This window comes from Grus americana, chromosome 14 (genome assembly GCF_028858705.1).
Source record: "Grus americana isolate bGruAme1 chromosome 14, bGruAme1.mat, whole genome shotgun sequence".
Lineage (NCBI taxonomy): Eukaryota > Metazoa > Chordata > Aves > Gruiformes > Gruidae > Grus > Grus americana.
This window is the reverse complement of record NC_072865.1, coordinates 4629147-4647761: the sequence shown is the minus strand read 5'-3', so window position 1 is coordinate 4647761 and position 18615 is coordinate 4629147.

Below are 18615 nucleotides of genomic sequence, written 5' to 3'. Positions count from 1 at the left end.
GTACTCAGACTCTTGAATTCTGCTTATGAAGCCAGAAGTGATTTGGGACCTTTTTATTCAGCTCAGAGACGGCACTGTTACAGCGGCACAATGCAATCAGCAGCGAGCCCAGGGCTAGAAAACTTCTGGGTTAAAACGGAGCAGTTTGGGGACAGTGATTTCTGCAGCACAGACGAACTCGGGAGCTCCCTTTAGCAGAGGTCCCTGAGGCAGGGACACGGATCAGCTGCAAAGGTTTTTCACCTGCCAGTGCTCTCCAAAGCTTTCTGGGACAGAGTTGCTTGGGAGATGGGGACCTGTGGGATAAGGAAAATTCCTGTTTACTGCAGGAGCAACAGTAACTTGACAGATGCCAGATTAGCATCCTCCAAGTCTCCGAGTACTGTCCTTGCGTGTATATATGGGTCTCAGGATCTAACGTGTGCGTGCCAGCCTGGAAGCCTACAGTTCCACTTTATTTCTGCAATATTTTAGCTGGAAGCGTTGCACAGAAACATTGCCATCTTTGCAGAAGCACTAGAGTTGGCAACAAGGGAAAGTTATAGCTGCACCTTTCCTTGGATTTCTTGAAAAGGAGACAGCAAAGCTATTTATATCCAGCTCTAAGCCTGCCTATACGCATTTTCAGAATGTTTCAAATTTCATTCCAGCTTTAAGCTACCCTCTAATTTCTTTTTGTTCTTTTATCCTCATGGGATTTCTCAGATTTACTGGATTGTCATGGATATTTGCCTTTGTTCAATTGTAATTATTGCCTTTCCCGTGCTTTTAGCACAGGCAGCTCTCTACTGTATGTCAGCCACACTAAAAAGGAGCAAGTAAATTGTTTATAAGCCACACTGCGGGGATGCAACATTAAGATGAATTTTAGGTTTAACAGCAATGCCAGAACAAAATATTAACCTCATAACCTAATATTAGCTGTACCACCTTGCACTGAAGATCTGGGAAAGATGAGCAATTCTTAGTTCGAAAGGGACGCTCCCTATTGAAGTGAAAACATATGGGAACTTGCGTAGAAGAGATTGAGGTTTTAAATGTACGATCTTCAACCAGCCTTTCCTTGGGTTTCAGAAAGTTACACACAAGCCTCTGGACAGGCATTACCATACTTGTTACAATATCATTACTTTACTGCATGAATATTAAATCAGAAACCTTTCCAATTTTACATTTGTTGTTTAATTCTTGATGAGCTTTTGCTTCTTCTCCAGGATTCCCAAGGCTCGTGCAAGCTTTGAATACCAACATCTTTTCAGAAACATCATGTGATGTTTCACTTTTCTTGATAAGTTTTGAGGACAAGGCTGGCTGTATGGTGTGAAACAGGAAGGTTGAAGCTGCCCAGGTTTGGAGGAACAGGGTATTTAAGGGAGAGGAGAACAAAGAAAAACGTGAAAAATTAAGTCGCTTTTTTTCCTTATTCTCCTCTAAGAAGAATGAGACCTGGAGACTACAATTAATCTTTAAGTCTCTCCTGATTTCTCTGCCTATCATTTATTGAAAAGAGAAGCTTGTCTTCTATTAATAAAAGTGAAGGTCTATTTTATCAGAAAATTAATCTATAATCTCTGTCATTGTGATGCTTGGACCTATTTTTGTTGTTGCTGACATTAATTAGCCAGGAGTATGTAAGAGCACGTTTAAAAAAACCAAAACCAAACAAAAAGCAAACACCTGTCATCACAAAATGAAATCATACTCACAGTTCACTTTTTTTATGCCTTGTATGTAGCCTTTATGCTTTGCTTTCTTCTCTCTCAAATGAATCATGTGTGACAAATGTTGCTATCCCGGAGGTAACGAGTTTCTGCAAGTTTTGTGAAAATGGACAGCCAAGAAGAGAAGAGACTTGTTAACGCCTCTGCTAGGGAAAGAGTGCAGCAGAAACGACGCTTCCTGGGGATCAGGAAGCCCAAACGAGAGACTTTCAAACACCCAAGTGCCGAGACAAACTGCAATCACAGTTGGAGTTTATATCGGAGAACTCACTCCTCAGGCATGGGTGGTTTTCTTTTTTTGCTGGATAGTATCTCTGATGTCTAAGGTGGGGATGAATCATGCTGAAGCATGGTTAGATTTTGCTGAGAAAAGACTTGCTTTGCCTGGGTCAGCCCGGCAAAGCGTTGGAGCCTTCCCTGCACAGCAATCAATAGCTCACTTGATGGAAAGTTCCTTAACACTGACTTTCCTCACGCTCCTATTGCCCAGGGCCGTCTCGTTGGCACAACTATAACATCCATCTTCATTAGGTAAAGGGAGCATCCACTTCTAAACTTCAGAAAAGAAATTACAGGTTTTCAAAATGGAGCAATCGGTCCAGGGCTCCCCTCTGCCCCTCAGCGCTGCCCAGGAGGCTGCTCAAAACTCTGCCCGTCTGCACAACCAAGAGCCCAGCCAATGCATTTTCCAAACGTACCTGGACAGATAGTGCTGAGACGCAATTAAAAAATGTTCCTCTTTAAGAGGTGTTTCACTGCTAGAAGTCATGGGGGATTATTCCCCATACCTCAGGTTTAAATTCTACAGACAATGTAGGAGATCTGTGTCTGCAGAGACGAAGGGCTAGGGCTGGAGGAGCTCAGTCTCTGACTGATTTGCAAAGGGATAGGATGGCCTGTGAGTCCTGATCTCATCTGTGGTACCGGTTCTCCTTTGGGAAAAGAGCACCGTGGAGTGGGGCATTTCTCCATTTCGCTGTCTGTGAGTGACTTACGAGGGCTGCCCCTGCCTCCGTGTAAACAAGGGACAGAACATTTCTGCTTCTCTGGACACCCTGAATTATTCCTCTAACTCATGTCTGGCAGGGAAGACTATTTGGGGTAAGATGTCAGAAACAGAGGATCAGAGGCCAAAAAGTATGAGATTTTGATACGTATGCCCCAAGGAGCAAGTACACTTGACTTACTCATTTCTACCTTGCATCAATCTTAGTGCAAAGAGAGCTTGAAACCAGTCTTGGCTTTTATTAGGTTTGACAGCATTAAGCAGTCAAGTTTCATAGCTGATTTCAGATTCCAAGGGATGTTTTAATTCCTGAGAAACAAAAGCATGTCACCTATCACAAGGAGCAGGGGACATGTCAAATAGCTCAATTTTCCTCGGTACCAGAAAGTCATAGAGATATCCAGGACCTTACTCCCATGGCAGACTCAGAGCGCTGAAGACATGCTTACTGCCCTTTGTTCATTAGACACTCTTACATGCAGAAGCTTTGAATAGCATCTGCTTTTTCTGACAGGATACCATTTACTCATTCCCCAAAACAGAGACACGGTTGTACATTGCTCACGTGAGGGTAAGCAAGCAGAGAACAAGGAAGCAAAGATGAGAAACCTTGCCAACGCTCGTAACACCTCCCTGCTCTTTCATCAAATTTCTAGTCTGGAGAAGTGCCAGAGTATTGAGAGGAAACCAGGAGACGTGCAAAGGTGAGGGGAAGAGGGATGTCAACACAAAGCTAATTGTACTGGCTTTCCACAAGAAGAATCACCATCTGCCTTAGTAGACACACTGGCAGAACATGCACCAAGAGAAACGGTAAACTTGACCTCACATTTCACCCCTGCCCCAGGATATGGATGACTGTCTCCAGCAGAATAAAGTAGCTAGTTTTCCTTTTAAAATAGCCAAGTTCCTCATAAAAATCACAGAAAATAAAAGGTGGAAGTGACCCCAGAAACATCTTGTCCAATCTCCCACTGCAAGGCAAGGTCAGCTCTCCTGCACCACTCCTGGTAGGGGCTCAGGAAGACTCCAATGACAGAGGGGAGTCTGCAACACCCCAGGCAGGGCATCTCAGAACTGAGCTCTGCTCAGCCATGAAATACTTTCCACAACCAGAATTGCACTTGCCATAGCTCAAACTCCTTATTTCCATACCTGGGGATTTCATGCCTCAGCAGAAGCTCCTATAAGCTGGAATTGACTTGTGGCTATAACTGTTTAAAACCAGACATCTGCCAAAGCACCGTGCTGAGTCTGGGTTCAAATTAATTCCTACATCTCCAGTCTCTACTCGCTGCCTCCCCTTCTTCAAATGACTGTGGCAACAGTGACCTCTAAGTACACGCTGTAGTGTATGACATTTTAATGAAATATAAAGCCTACTGGTCAAGTAATACAAATTAATTTAATTTCATTCATGGATTTTAATTTACTTCCTACAGAGCGATTTTTTGCGTCCCAGCAAGTTAATGCCAAAGTCAATAGTGACTGTCATCATCATTTCAACCTTTTGGTTCAGTTTCCTGAATCCCATCTGTAAATCAAATCAGTTATTGCCGTAAAATGCATGTGCTGGTTATTTGATTAGCTCCCTATAAAGGCACTGTCATTCCCTGCCACAAAAGTAATTGCAACTATAACTCGTTAAACCGAAGCTTGACTTTACGAGCCCTTGTTCTAGAGGCTGCACAGCTTTCTGCTGCTTTCCTACCCATCGCCGCAGCTCAGCTCCAACCTGGGCGCTGTGCCTCAACACATCAGGCCAGCAGGTCATTACAGAGCCGTCGACAAAGTCCTTATGGATACCTGAGGATGTCCATCCCCCATGGTCATCGCTACTTAGGGGCTACTCCTAGCTGGTTTACAAGCTGTTGTAACAGGTAAGCTCCACACATTTCTATTAGAAAGCAGACCCTCAGGCAACCCTCAGGTTGTGGGTGCCAAACGCATCCTTTGCGGAGAGCCAAGGTGCTCTAGCAGTGGCTGTGTCCTCACGGGCTGGCGCTCTCTGCGAGTGACACCCACCCACACCCCGAAAGCTTCACCCACGCACTCTTCACCCCAGTCCTGGCTGGGGTCCTGCCTGGGCTCAAGCCAAGGAGGAGTCTTGTTGACATGGATGATAATCTAATAAAATGGAAGGGTTTTCAAAGGAATTGTGGTTTTCAAATGGTAGGTACAGCTGACACATTACTGGTGATTTTCCTGCAAATGACATGCACAGCTGTCAGCCTGTGAAATAAACCCCAATTTCATTCCTTTTTGAGGTGTTCAACATGTCTTTTCCCAATTGAGACATTCTGGCTAAAGAAGCACAGTAGGAATCCTTCATTTTGTGTCATCCTGACTAACTTCAGTCTTCTGACATCTCTAGATCTCGTGGCAAATATAAATTATATTCAAGGTCTGTACACTTTGTTCTCTGGTACAGTCAAAGACACATTTGCTGGCATGGAAACCTTTTCTCTCTTCCTCTGCATTCTTTTCCAGGCAGCACACCACTACTGTGTATCAATTCGCAAAATGTTTCAGCACTTAAAATTGGTTTCTGTTCAAGTTTCTTTAAAACCCAAGAAAGTACATCGCCAGGTTGTAATGGCCACATTTCAGATTCCCAGCTCTGCCTGCCAGTTGGTCTGTAAGCCTTCGGGGTAGTTTAAATAGGACAGCAGCAAAGGAAAAGGTCCTCTGCACCAAACTGAAGTGACGTACGTGAGAAAGCGTCTGTTCAAGGTTAATCAGGGCATCGCTGGAGGGATTTAATTTGTGGTTTGATAACAATATCTGTTGCTCTGTAAAACGTAACCTGCATTTTCTTATGGTAGAGCTTTCTATTGATACAATAAAGTAAACAAACAACAGTCCTTTTTTTCCTATGTCATAGAAAGTAGAAGCAGCAGCCAGGAGACATCAGATCACATTTATGTTACAGGGTAAGACCCTAGGCCCCCTGCCTTTTGACCTCAGAAAGGCTAGTATTGTATTCTTGAATTGCAAATAGGCAATAAGTCCATTAGTTTAGGGGTGTTGCATTTTTTCTGCTTTCCTGTATAATACAAAGTACACATTGCACTGAAAAGCTCTACAGTTGTGATTAAAAAGATGACAAATATCCTTTCCATGTTTTCTATGGGTTTTTTTGTTTGGTTTTTTTTTTTTTTAATCTTGTAAGGAATGCCTACAAATTACAACCCTTACAACGCTGCTGCTTTTAGCATGCATTCACCTCGGTGAACCTTACAGCTACATCTACAAAGATGACAAACAGAACATCGTCAGTTTTTACTTTCTGGCAGGTGCAATGTTCTGCTTCAGGGAGATTCTCAAATAACTTCTTTGCTCATTTTCAGAGCTGGATGCATAAAAGCACAAGTCACAAAAAACTCAGCTGCATTTAGCCCAAACATTTTCTAGGGCTCTTGAACTTTTCGAGTAATCCAGACCTGATTTACAGTTTCCTATAAAAGTCAAGCAGCATTTCAAGGCTTCATGTGCATGTGTCACCGGTGAAATGATTCTGCATTTTGACTGCAGTTTGCTTCCCCGTTGTCACCTTCGAACCCTGATTATAAAAATATCCGCTTGTGTTAACTAGTCCTACGTGACGAGAATCAAATGAAACGTTCACCCCAAATCTGGCTGCAGCTTTGTATCTTTCATTCCCAGATACCTCTTAACGTTCCTTAACTTCTGGCACACGCATCGTGATAGCTTCCTTCCGCCACCTCGCGATGCAAGCCAGCCGCAGGACACGCGCTGTGTTGGTGGAAACCCTGAGCTCTTCTCACCCTTTCCCAGGGGCACAGATTTCCTTGGCATTTACACAAACCAGGTTAACGCTGCTGGCTCCAACGGAAGCGCTTCCAAATTGCACCCATGTTGTAGAGATCAGAATCAGAAGCAATAGTTATTTGTAGATTTATGGGCTAATGTTTAAAGGAACAAAAAAAAACATTTTGCAAGACTGCTGAAGGCAATTATATACCTCAGAATAGTGAGATTAATAATTTGTTGCTATCTCTCCATTTGTTTCTCCCAAGTTTATCCCAGACTTTACATCTCCTTCACAACATATCTAGCATCCTTCAAAACTGACTAGTAGAGACTCTTATCTCCCTTCACTTTGGGTCTTAGTGGATGGCATAATAAATTCCTAACTACCAAAATATTAACCTATTGTAATGCAAATTTGGATCAAACTCGTGGTCTTGTAAAGATGAGATGGAATCACTCCTCTGCAACGAGCACAGACAGGACACATGTAGCAGGGAACATGCAGTTATGTTATTTAAAACCCCCATGCAACTACTTTTAAAATATTTCAGCATATTGAATTTTATAAATTGAAATGGCATAGAAAAAGATCTTCCTGAAATATTTCTGCCTGAGAACTTCTGCCGACATTGGTATAGTTTTGTGATTTTTTTTTATTATTATTTTAAATCAAAATTATTATTTACAGTGAAACATCTCTAACTCCAATTGTGAGCTGTTCTGCATTATAAACTATGTTCCCTGCATCTGAATTCTGATATAAAATAGCTCCAGGTACAGTATTAAATTGAAAAAATAAATCATACCAATAAAGCTCTTGGTTTTAATGGTTTTTTCCCCAGCTTTGATACTTTCTAATACAGAATTCTGTAGGAAAAGTATGTCCTGAAAGAAATTAAAATTTGTAATATACAGAAATCTCAATCTGCCTTATCACACATTTTCTTCTTCTTAATATAGAATAAAATTATGTCTGGGTGACATATGCAAGAGGTTAAGGAACATACACCAAACAAAGCAGCGCTTACCACAGGAAACAAATAGTACAAGATGCAGGCTACTCTATTTCTGCATTCATCTGAGCATCCCAATAGCTTTAAGTAATAATTAATTACTTGTATTAGAAAATTGCCTTTTTTTTTTAAATTGATAACTGCATGCTGAATAAATGGAGTGCATGTTAAGCATGTTATTATGTTACTTAGCTAATTCCATTAAGTGGAAATAACTGATGTACATATGTCCTTTTAGAGTGACATCTTCAAACTTCACTTGCTAAAATAATTAGATTAAACAATTTATCCTTAGCTTTAAACACTCCCAGTGCCCTATTCGAAGCAGTATCTTAGGATCCCAGTGTAAGAATTGGGACTATTCCTTCTGGTGCCAGCCCAGCAGGCAGAGCTGGGTGGAGGAGATGTGCTGGCTGCCTGCTCCGCTCTCCGACACCTAACCTGAGCTCAGGTGCTGGTAGAGTCTTCTGCCCAATGCATGTTGCTCAAGCCCATCTGATGTCCTCATTTAAACACATTTATATCACAAACCAGTATATTTTACCAACTGGTGGTTGGCCAAGTAACTCGAGTTTTCACTAAAGCACAGATTTCAGAAAGACTCCTGATCTTGATGCCAAGAACCTGATTAAAAAAACATATTGCTATCCTCAGCACCTGGTTGCAGCAGCTAACCATGCACTCTGATAAAAACATCCATCACATTTAAGTTGTTTGGGTTCAGGTTCCAGTCACTAGCTCTTCTCATCCTTTTCTCCTAGATTAAAGAGCACCAGTGGAGAAATAACTTTGACTGGTAATCATATCCTCTCTCATCTTGCTGTATTAAATGGAAAGAGCCTTTGTAGAGGTTTTTCTCCAACATCAGACTGATCTTGTAGCTCTTTGCTGCAACCACTTCAGGTTTTGAACATCCTGTTTACAACATGGACAACAGCGTCACAACATGCAGCAGTAAAAATCTACCTTTATTAATACAGTTTTCACACTAAGCCCTAATTTTCATTTCTAAATGTTTTGTCCTAATCAAATGTATCAATAATTTCCCAGCACCTTAGAAATCAGTATTTGTGACGCCTTGAAAGCACATACAACTATTAAGACTTGTCTTAGTTTCCCCCCCTTGATTATAAACATAGATTTCTACGTTACCACCATTACCACCCATTTCCTTTCCTGCGAACAGTTCGTCTTTGCTTATCCTAACAAGGAAGTCTAAAGTTTTCCTTCTGCTCTTTCTTTACCATGTTAGAAAACGTTCGGCTTTTGCATTTAGAACAGCGAGGCCATTAATCACATTTTACTAGCGAACGCAGATGATTCCCACTGAAATCCAGTGCACAGGCACTGAAATCCCTCACAGTAAGCGTGTGTTTCCACACTGGAAATACAGACCCTAGAATATTTTTCCCCAGCTGTTACGCAGGGACTGCCTGCGGTATGGTTGGAAACGCAGAGCAACCATTGACATTAAACCCAATTGTTTTATGAAGTAGAAATTCAGAAGGAGCAGTAATGGACTCTTCAGAAAATTTGCAATGAAAATTAACATTTGGAAGCTTGGCACAGAGACTATCAGCAGCGTGCATGGGTTAATTAGTAAGGAGTCTGGCTGAGACACAGACGTCCCATGCCCCGTAGTTTTACTCCTCAGTGCAGGTTCGGTTACGTGCTGTACCAAACTTGCACTAGTTACAAGCTTTCAGTCAGATTTCTCTGTAATCACTCTAAAATCCAACGCCCTTTCAGTACCAAAAGCAGGGAGAGAAGAGGAGCACACATGGGCGAGCGATGGCTGGAGTCAGCCTGGCTCCGTGCTGGATTTTCCTGACAGCTCCAGGAATGCAAACACAGAGCAGGGAGCAATCAGACCCTCCTCGCTATCCACAAATGCAATGGGCCAAATTCTGTGGGAAGTCAGACAGACCTTACAATTACCCTCCAGAGTTTAATTAAAAGTTATTCTCTGGCTTCTATCCCAATATATCTAATGGTCAGGCATCAAACTTCAAAACAAACTGTACAAATGATGAAGATACATCCTTAGTAAGCACATTAGTAGGTGCACATAATAGCTAGAGGGTAAATTTTACTACAAGAGAGAAAGAAACGGTAAACAACGTTTTGGTAAGATCTTTTAAATCTTTCCTTCTTTTCAAACAGTCCTTCCAGAGAGGCAGAAAATTGATTCTTGACACTAACTGGAAGCTGTCCTGGCATGTTATAGGAATCGTACAAATAGCTGCTGCGTAAATATTCAACATATACTTAAGAAAAACAAGCAAGACTGCCAAATGTATTAACAGATCTTGAGCGCAATAGTACACTGTGTGGGGAGATTAATGACCTGGGACACAATAATATCTTCCTGAGGAAGTGAAGCAGCACTGATGTATGAATGCAAAAGGATTGTAGCATTTGCATAAACCCTGCTCCGGCTCTAAATCATCCTGGCTGAAGGTTTCAGCAGTTTGCAAGCACCTACAGATGCAGATCCTCTATTTATTCCTCCTCCTTTCACCTCAGCAAGGTCAGACCTCAGTGAACCCTTCATTTAATGTTCGCTGAACCATTCTTGAAACGATTGCAAAATATACAAACAAGCTCAACAGAAAACACCTATCCAGAAGAAACTGTAACTACTGTTTAAAACTTGACTCTAGCCTCCATAATACAATCTTTACATTTATGTTTTTCTAGCTGAGGACGTTAAAACCGCAAGCACATACACTGAATTTAGCTGTAAATGTTTTTTAGTAAAGTTATCGTAACATTTATGCTGAGATGGCAACTCGGCAATCATCTGCGAATGGCTGGAGGTAACCGTAGGTCCAAACGTTTGTGGCTCACACGAAGTCTAAGAATAATACACACAAACCCTTGTCATATCATATTTTATGGCAAAGCAGCTGGCTTTAGCAGCAAAACTCAAAAAATGGAATGATGTAGCCAAAACCAAAGCAAGAGATGGAACCTGGGCATTTTCACTCCCAGCAGGTTGGTCTGTGAAACACGCCATACAAGATTCAAACGATGCATAGGAACCACACACGCATCACAAATTATTCAGGTCGTGCAATACTCTAGTGTTGCTTATAACGTATGGATTATTAGTTTCTCTATAATACCACTTACAGTGGCCACAGTTTGATGCTCCCAAGCAATAACAACCAACGTCAGGGAGATCCCATCGTAGACAGGCTGTCCAAACCAGCTGACCAGATAGAATAACTGCTGCCAGTAGAACACTTTCTTTGGAAAAATAAAAAATCAGCCGAAAGCAAATCAAAGTTACAGAATCATGAGAAACAGTGGTGCATATAACTAGATATAGCCTATTTCTATGTCTTTGCTGATAGAAAAGAACCAGAAAGAACATAAATCCCTTCCCCAAAATTACCCAGAGGTCAGGATGAAAGAAAGAGGTTTCTTATGTGCTTTATCCTGGAGCTATTTCTGCTCACCATTTTCAGCTGAAATCACTCTGCATCTCTTAACTCCCTGGCCTTTCAACTTTTTGTTGAGAGGCTTGGGCCTATAAATAGTTACAGCCAAGTTAATATTGTGCTTTCTGCAGTGGCAGAAGGATCCCTTTGCGTTAAGGGCTGGTCCTAGATAGTATCTCAATGAAGCCACACAACTGGGGACAGGTGAAATCAGAGCATTGATTCCTCCCCAGACACCTCAGTCCAGAGAAGAACTGACTTCACCTCTCCAGTTAGCTCCAGACTGAGTAGTGAGGCAGTCGGTTGAAGACACAGCCAGTTATGAGATAGCTGAACAACAGCGAGGGTCGTACCTGGTGTTTTTACCGGCGCAGGTTTAAGGAGGCAGCAGACAGCCCTTGTGCACCAAGCCCCGGCGGTGCTGGCACAGCTGCTACCCGGAGCAGCTCTGCATTTCCAGCCTGGCACCCCCGGGCACCCCCACACCTCCCGCCAGGCTCTGCTGCACGCGAGATGCCCAGAGTAGCCCGACCACGTACATTTGTGCGAGGGAAAGGTGGATTGAACAGGTATGTCACACTTAAAATGCATCAGAGGAGGACTCCTAGGCTTCTCCAACTGCCCGTCCTAGTTATCCGCAGTGATTACGGCAGAGAAAGGCAGTCACCAAAAGCGATCAGGGTCCAACTCTAATTATGCAGCACCCATGCCGTAGGGACCACGAGGGAAAATTTCCCCTTGATTTTCCGGTATATTCTCACACTGATCCCGTCAGCCTGTTCCTTTGGATTGCGATCTATTTTCGTTCCATCACTGCTAGTGAAAATGGATGTGGAATAAAACCACTAATCCAAATATTTCCCTGAATATCAAGAAAATTCAAATCTGGCTTGAAACTTGCTACCTCAGGCCCTTCATTAAATGCAAATTATTCTTGTTAAAAGTAGTATACTGAAGACAGATCCCCAGACATACTACTGACTTGATCAAGCCTCCTGCTGAACAAAGCTATAAATATTACCATAAATATTCATGAAGTTCATGTAAATAACATCTCCCACGGTGCTGCTGTTGCTGCTACACAGGTAGAGCGCGTAAGTTATTTATTTATTTTCTGAGGGAGGTGGTCCACTTCTCCATTACAGGGGAAGAAGACAGCCATGAAGAAATAGAAGGAGTACCTAGGAGGGAGAGGCTGTCACCAGCAAGGCCAAAAACCTGGTGGGGTTAGAGTAACTTGGTGCGGTACAGCACATACGGCTTCATTTCCAGAAGCAAAACATTGACACCTTGCCCGTAGCAGAAGCCTGGTTTGGGTGCTGTTTCACACGACTAATTTTACACCAGAAACCCCCCTGCAAGCAGTGAATGATTTATTTCACAGTGGTACCTGCACAGCTGTACAAATCAGAAGGATTTCTGTCCACGAAGGATGGTGCTGTCTCAGCAGAGGAAGACTGTAGCCGGGCCAGCCAGGACTGGCAGACTGCAGCGTCAAATGAGCTGGTGTCCACGCACGCAGTGCCACGCTGCCACGGGGAGAGGACGAGGTGGCCCTCAGCTACTGCCTCAGCTCTGCCTAGAAATGGGTGAGACACCATCGTCCCTCTGCCCCTTTACCAAAAACACCCCCCCCCCACACACACACACACACACTCCTTTTGAAAATAACGTTTAGCACAAGCAGATACAAAGTTGGGTGGATGGCCAAGAGTGCCTTGCCCTTTCCAATCCAGCCAGTCCCTCTTGTGTAATTGCCTCATGACAATGCCAAGGTCAGAGAGGGCAACAAGTTTTTGCCCCGAGGTGTGTTACCTCAGCTGTTCCATGTCAGGACAGTATTAGTGGGCAGCTGGCAGAGTCCCAGGGTTATCTCATGAAATGGCAATGGGACTGCGGATCAAGGAAGTCATATAACTCAGTGACAAGAAACTTAATGCAGAGTGAAGGGTGCCTAGAGGTTTTCCAGAACACTGACTTCAACACAATTAAGACCTCTAAAAGGGAAGATACAGGCCAGACAGCTCTTACTGCATCCCCTATTCCTTGAACAGACCACTGCTGCCAGGAAGGTTTCATATCATCCTTCCGATCTGCTCCACAGCAAAGGCGCAAACGCTCACACGCCTCCAACCCAGACTCTGCTCAAGAGGTCGCTGAAGTCCCACCGCACCTGCCAGCCGGAGCGTTGCCACGAGACTGAGATAGTTCTTGGGTTACTAATGCTGTGATTTTATTTTATTTTTTGTAATTGTACTTTATTGACTTTTATAGGGCTCAGGATGAGAGAGTAAGTTCTTTCCCAGAAAGAAGAGGGAATTTGAAGAGAGCCTCATTAATAGCTCGTCCTGATAAAACTGCTCTGAACCACTCTCCCCAAAGGAGAGTAATGGCTACAAAAACTTCACTTTTCCTTGCTTTATTTTTCTATCAGAAAAGTTTGAAACTAAAAAGAAATCTTAACAGTAGGGGGAAGAATATTTAGGGTGGATTTTTTTATAATGAGAAGTTTTGTTTTGTTTAGAAACAAATAAGATGATTAAAAGTTGCCTTTCTTATTTACATTCCAGTTTTGCTCTGCAGGGCAGCAAGTCTTTAAATCCAGAGGTCTTCTGATCCTCCCCACACATGACAAGTTTCCTTAGACACCAACAGACAGAATACACATCCTTGACTTACAAACAGTGAACTATAACTCATTAGCCAGCTGCACTTTTTTTTATTTGCAAATTACCTTCTAAATATTCATGAGCCTGATGTAGAATAGGACTTACCTACATGCCTCCTATTCACATCACCGAGGTGTTGTATTTGGGGACTTTGGAAATGTGTATATATACAGGAAAGAAATGAATATTAGCATGATTATTGCCAAGAAATCAGAAGCTAGGCTCATGAACGATAGCTGAGATACACGAGGAGCTGAAGCGTCAGCGCAAGACAGAGAACAAGTAGCAGCAATCGCAGTTCGTTCGTACGGGCTCAGCTGTCGTAGCCTCATGGTCGGGATACCCCCGCTAGAAGATGGGCTGAGAAAACAGAGTCCGTCCAACAAGAAAAATCTTTGGGTCCCATTTTCCTCACACAATGACAGGGAAATACTGCTTGACCCAGGAATGAATTGTTACTCCTCCTAGCATGGTGGGGATGCAGCTTGCAAGGGGAACGCTCTGGTACTGTCACATTTGGCATGAGCTCTTCATCCTGTGGGAATGTCACCTGCAGACAACTCCTGCAGATTCCTCCATGTTCCACCTCCTTGTCCCTTTGGCTGTGGGGATCCTCAGCAAAACGGCAAATCTCCGACACACACCTCTTGTGCACAGCAGACCAGCACAGGATCAGAGCAGCTTGCGTTTATTATGACTTTTCTTCCACATTTTTTAATTTGTGGAGACTGTGATTTATTCTTCTCCTTACTGCAAATGGGGGGGATGGTTTCGCTACCCCCTATGCCATGGTATGGTGTCATAACACAGACTCTGCTCTTGCTATATTAATAGCAGGGTTTGAATTAATCTATTTCCTGGAATTTGGAGAGAGCAAATATAGGTGGCAGACAGGACTGACTTTTGAAACATCCTTTTCTTCCTCTTAATCAGAGCTGCAAAAGTGGCTGTGCTTGATTATCTGCAACTCAGACACCTTGATGTCTGAGCAGCTGGAGCAGCAGTCCGTCTGGTGAAGGCAATTGCTCCCCTCCCCTCTTCTGCTCAGCTCCACATCCCCACAACCCTGTCAGATGAACCTGTCTCCACGCTTTTGCAATAGCATGGGAGTATTTAGCTGGATGCTCTTGAGACCTCTTGCCCAAAACTGCCAAACCCATTTTCTATCTCCCTAGATGGATTCTTTGAGTGAAAAGTAGGCATTTCTTTCAGGGAGAAAGGCTCTGTGTTGTGTGAAAGATTGATACTGTACCAGTCTAGAAATGAAGTGCTTCAAAGGAGAAGTAAAAAGATTTGTAAAAGCTAGAGTGAATCTCACTGCTAAATCATAACTAGCTGAAGTACAAGTATTTAAAGTGGCTTTAATTCAGAAAGCCAAAGGGGAAAAAAATCTGCGAAGAGCCCTAAAAAAAAAAAACTATTGTAGGAGAATTACCTGAAAATATTGTTCACGTTCATCCCAAATTATAACAATTACAGACAGGAATAAAAAGAAATGAGACTCTTCAAGACACGTTGGTCTGGTATAACCCTGAAAGAAAAGTGTCAGGACAGAAATATGGCAATGACAGAAAACTGCAGTGGTGTTAGTTCTGCCCTTGCCCCTTCTGCATAGCTCTGCAGTAATTTAGTATTACATATATAAAATGGACTATGTAAAAGCGAAAAATATCGCCCATATGCACATTGTGCCTATAACAAATGACAATCAAACAGCTGCATGAAACTGAGCGTGAATAATTGCAGATGTAGATGGCAATACCCGACTAGGCTAAGTGCTTTAACGGCAAGACATAACACATCTGTAGGCAGCCTACCCGTGCTGATGTCCTCAGCTGCAGATTTGCAACATAAACTGGAAGATATTTTCGTCCAGCTTCTCTTCTTACAATGCCTTCCTAACATTCTTCACACAAAGAATATGCCACATTGGTAAGTGTTACTGGACTGGAATTGAGTATTTTTCAGCATAAAGCCACCAGAAACTGAGTGACTTGCTGGAGGCATTCTTGGGTTTAGGGTTGGGTTGTTTTTTTTTTTTGTTTAAAATATCTGTTCTGAAAAATACTTACTCTATATCTGTCCTTCACTGAAAATACCTAAACAGATAATAATGGTCTTGGCATTTTAAGAAGCACATGACATTCCACAGCTTAACATTCTTGCAAGGGAAGATGGTGAATTCAGTCCATTTTTAAGTGGCTCATGAAGAGCCTCACTAAAAATGCAGTTTTGTCTTAAATTCATGGAATCATGAAAGATGGGGTGAGAAAGGATTTTAAAAGGATGTCTGGTCTATTCCTCTGTCCCAAGACACAGTCAAGTCTACTATGTCATTCCTTGAAAGTCTTTGCTTTAACATTCAGGTTAAGTGAGAAAAAGAACAGTGAAAAAATTACCCAGGGAAAAATTAGAGACGAGACCGCAGCAGTGAACAGACAGGCTGTCAAAGAAAGGAACATACAGGCAAGTAAATATTCCAAGACCAAGTCTCACCAGTAGTAAATCAACCTTGAGTCCACTGCCTCTACAAGCCTGTGGTATAGAAACCATACAGTCCCCCTCACAGCTCATGCTTTTCTTGCCACCACAAATACCAAGTCCACCAAAACTAAGTTGCTTTTGCAAAGATGTTTGCAGTATGGCCAGTGTGCCAGGCGGGACAGTGCCTATCACTGCTACTACGTTAACAAGAGAGACCAAGTTTTGGAGGCATAATGACATTTCTTTAAAATCTTAATTTGTATAGAATCATAGCATGGTTTGGCCTGGAAGGGATCTTCAAAGATCACCCAGTCCAACCCTCCCAACACAGGCAGAGACATCTGTCACTAGATCAGGTTGCTCAAAGCCCTGTCCAACCTGACTTTGAGCAGTTTTGGTGATGGGGCATCCACAATTTCATTAAGCAACTTGTTTCATCTCAAAGTTCAGTTTGAGATATTAGCAAGGTTGTTTGCAGGGAGGAACCTGTAGCAGCAGAAAGATGGTAAAAATGCAGCCATGAACAAAAACCCAGGCAGAAGTTGAATAGACAGGGTTGTGTTGCTTCATTGGCACTGAGCCAGTTGTGTGTACCTGCTGGTTCATCTGGCCCTCAGCGCTAAAGTTAAATCTCAGTGCAGCTCAGCACTTAAATACGCAATTAGCTTTAAACATCTAACGCTTCAAATGCATTCACAAAAATCACACTCAGTTCCTGAACAAATCAATCAAATGTACTGTTCCTTTTAAATTTTCTATGTACAAAGAAATTGTAGCTATTAGCCCAGAGGGAATAATCCCAGTAAATCCATCAATCTGAATGTAAGAAGGAAGGATAAAACACCTCATATGAAAGGCACATCAGCAATATCACTCCTGAGTTGGACTGAAGAGCTTTCTCCCTAATGTCGGTCCCAGATACTACTTCACACAATAGTCAGAGCCAGCATCTTTCTCAAGCATTACTCATTACAGAAGTCAAAGAGCACAAAACAGCTAGGTATAACGATGTTGCCTTTACATGGGGGAAACATGGAGGCCTGCCCTTCTGAAAGTTTCTACTTAGGGATAGTAGCCAAAGGCATAAAAACCCCCTCAGCAGTAGATTACATTTTACTAAAGAAGAACAGTTACTTCGGGTGCATATGAGCCTTGCAGAACAGGTTAACATGGGATGGCAAGTGATCAAGCCAGTCTGATCTGCTAAATTGCTTCTCCCTTTGCTGAACAGTGTGGGTGAGGCTTAAAACAGAATCCTTGTTAGGTTTTTTGTTTATTACTGTTTTTGAAGGTTTTTCTCTGGTGGTGGTACGTATGTGTTTAACTGCTCGAGATAGCACGCACTTGTCTTCCTGTACCCGGGCAGAGCGGAATTGCTCTCCCTGGCTCTGCTGCACTGTTCTTTAACAGCGGTCCCTTCCAACTTCTTTAAGCATGGGGCTCATTTCTTTCCTCTGCTTTCTGAGGCAGGAAAATTTGTATTGGCCATGTTCTTCCACCCAGGCAAATTCTCCTGGCTGTACCACTCCTTTGGCACTAGGTGTTTTTTAGGCCAGCAGAAGACCAGAAGGGCTCGTTAGACAGATACCCAGTGGTGGTCTTTGCTGTTTGCCCTGGTCCTTACGTGCACATCCTGCATGCATGGGAGACGGGATGCCTCGTATGCTGGCAGGGAGGCTGTGGCAACGTGCTTCAGTAAGCCCTGGGTCTGGAGGACGTATGGGATTTACGTCAGGGTGAGCTCATCATGGGGCTAGTGGTCACCTAAGGAACCAGCCAGCAAAGCACACATACCTCTCAGTGCAGACATCATCACTGCAAAGTGCAGACCCTTCTTTCACATTGGTAATATATAGGGTATCACAGAAATCCATAAGTACTCAGCAGTGTACCGACATAGTATGCACTCTGGGCTGGGCATTTAGGTGTCTTGTTTTTATCTCAGTCTACCAAGAAAAGCCAATCCAGTTCATTCTTACCACCAGCAAGAGACTACAGATTTGCAGTCCGCGATGCTTTGCATGTTCAGTGCTAAAAGTCTCCTGCTAGAGGGAAGAATATATATAATAGGATTTGAGTGGTTTAATCTGTTTCAGAGAAGCTTTTATCTTTTATGACTATGGACATTTTCAGCAGGAGAAAACCAAGCTAGGAGGAGGCTTCTAAGTCAGTGATTCTATAAGCTCACGCAAGGAAGAGGAAGATACACAGAAATGAAATAACAGGTCGTACTTCCTGATTCTCCATCACACCCCAAAAGAGGTGCAAATGCAAAGCTATCTGCTTCACAACACCCAGCTCTTCAGGGCAACGTAGGCATTGCTGGTCACAGCTCTCCCTGTGAAAGAGCAGCTGCTGAAGTCTCCAAACACAGTGAGGTTCTGCAAAATCAATGCTAAGTTGAAGACTTGCATCATTGCTCCAGAGCCTCTGCTTTCCTGAAACTGTGAACATATTATTTCAGGGGAGTAACAGGGTCACTTAGCTACAAAGGGGAAGAAT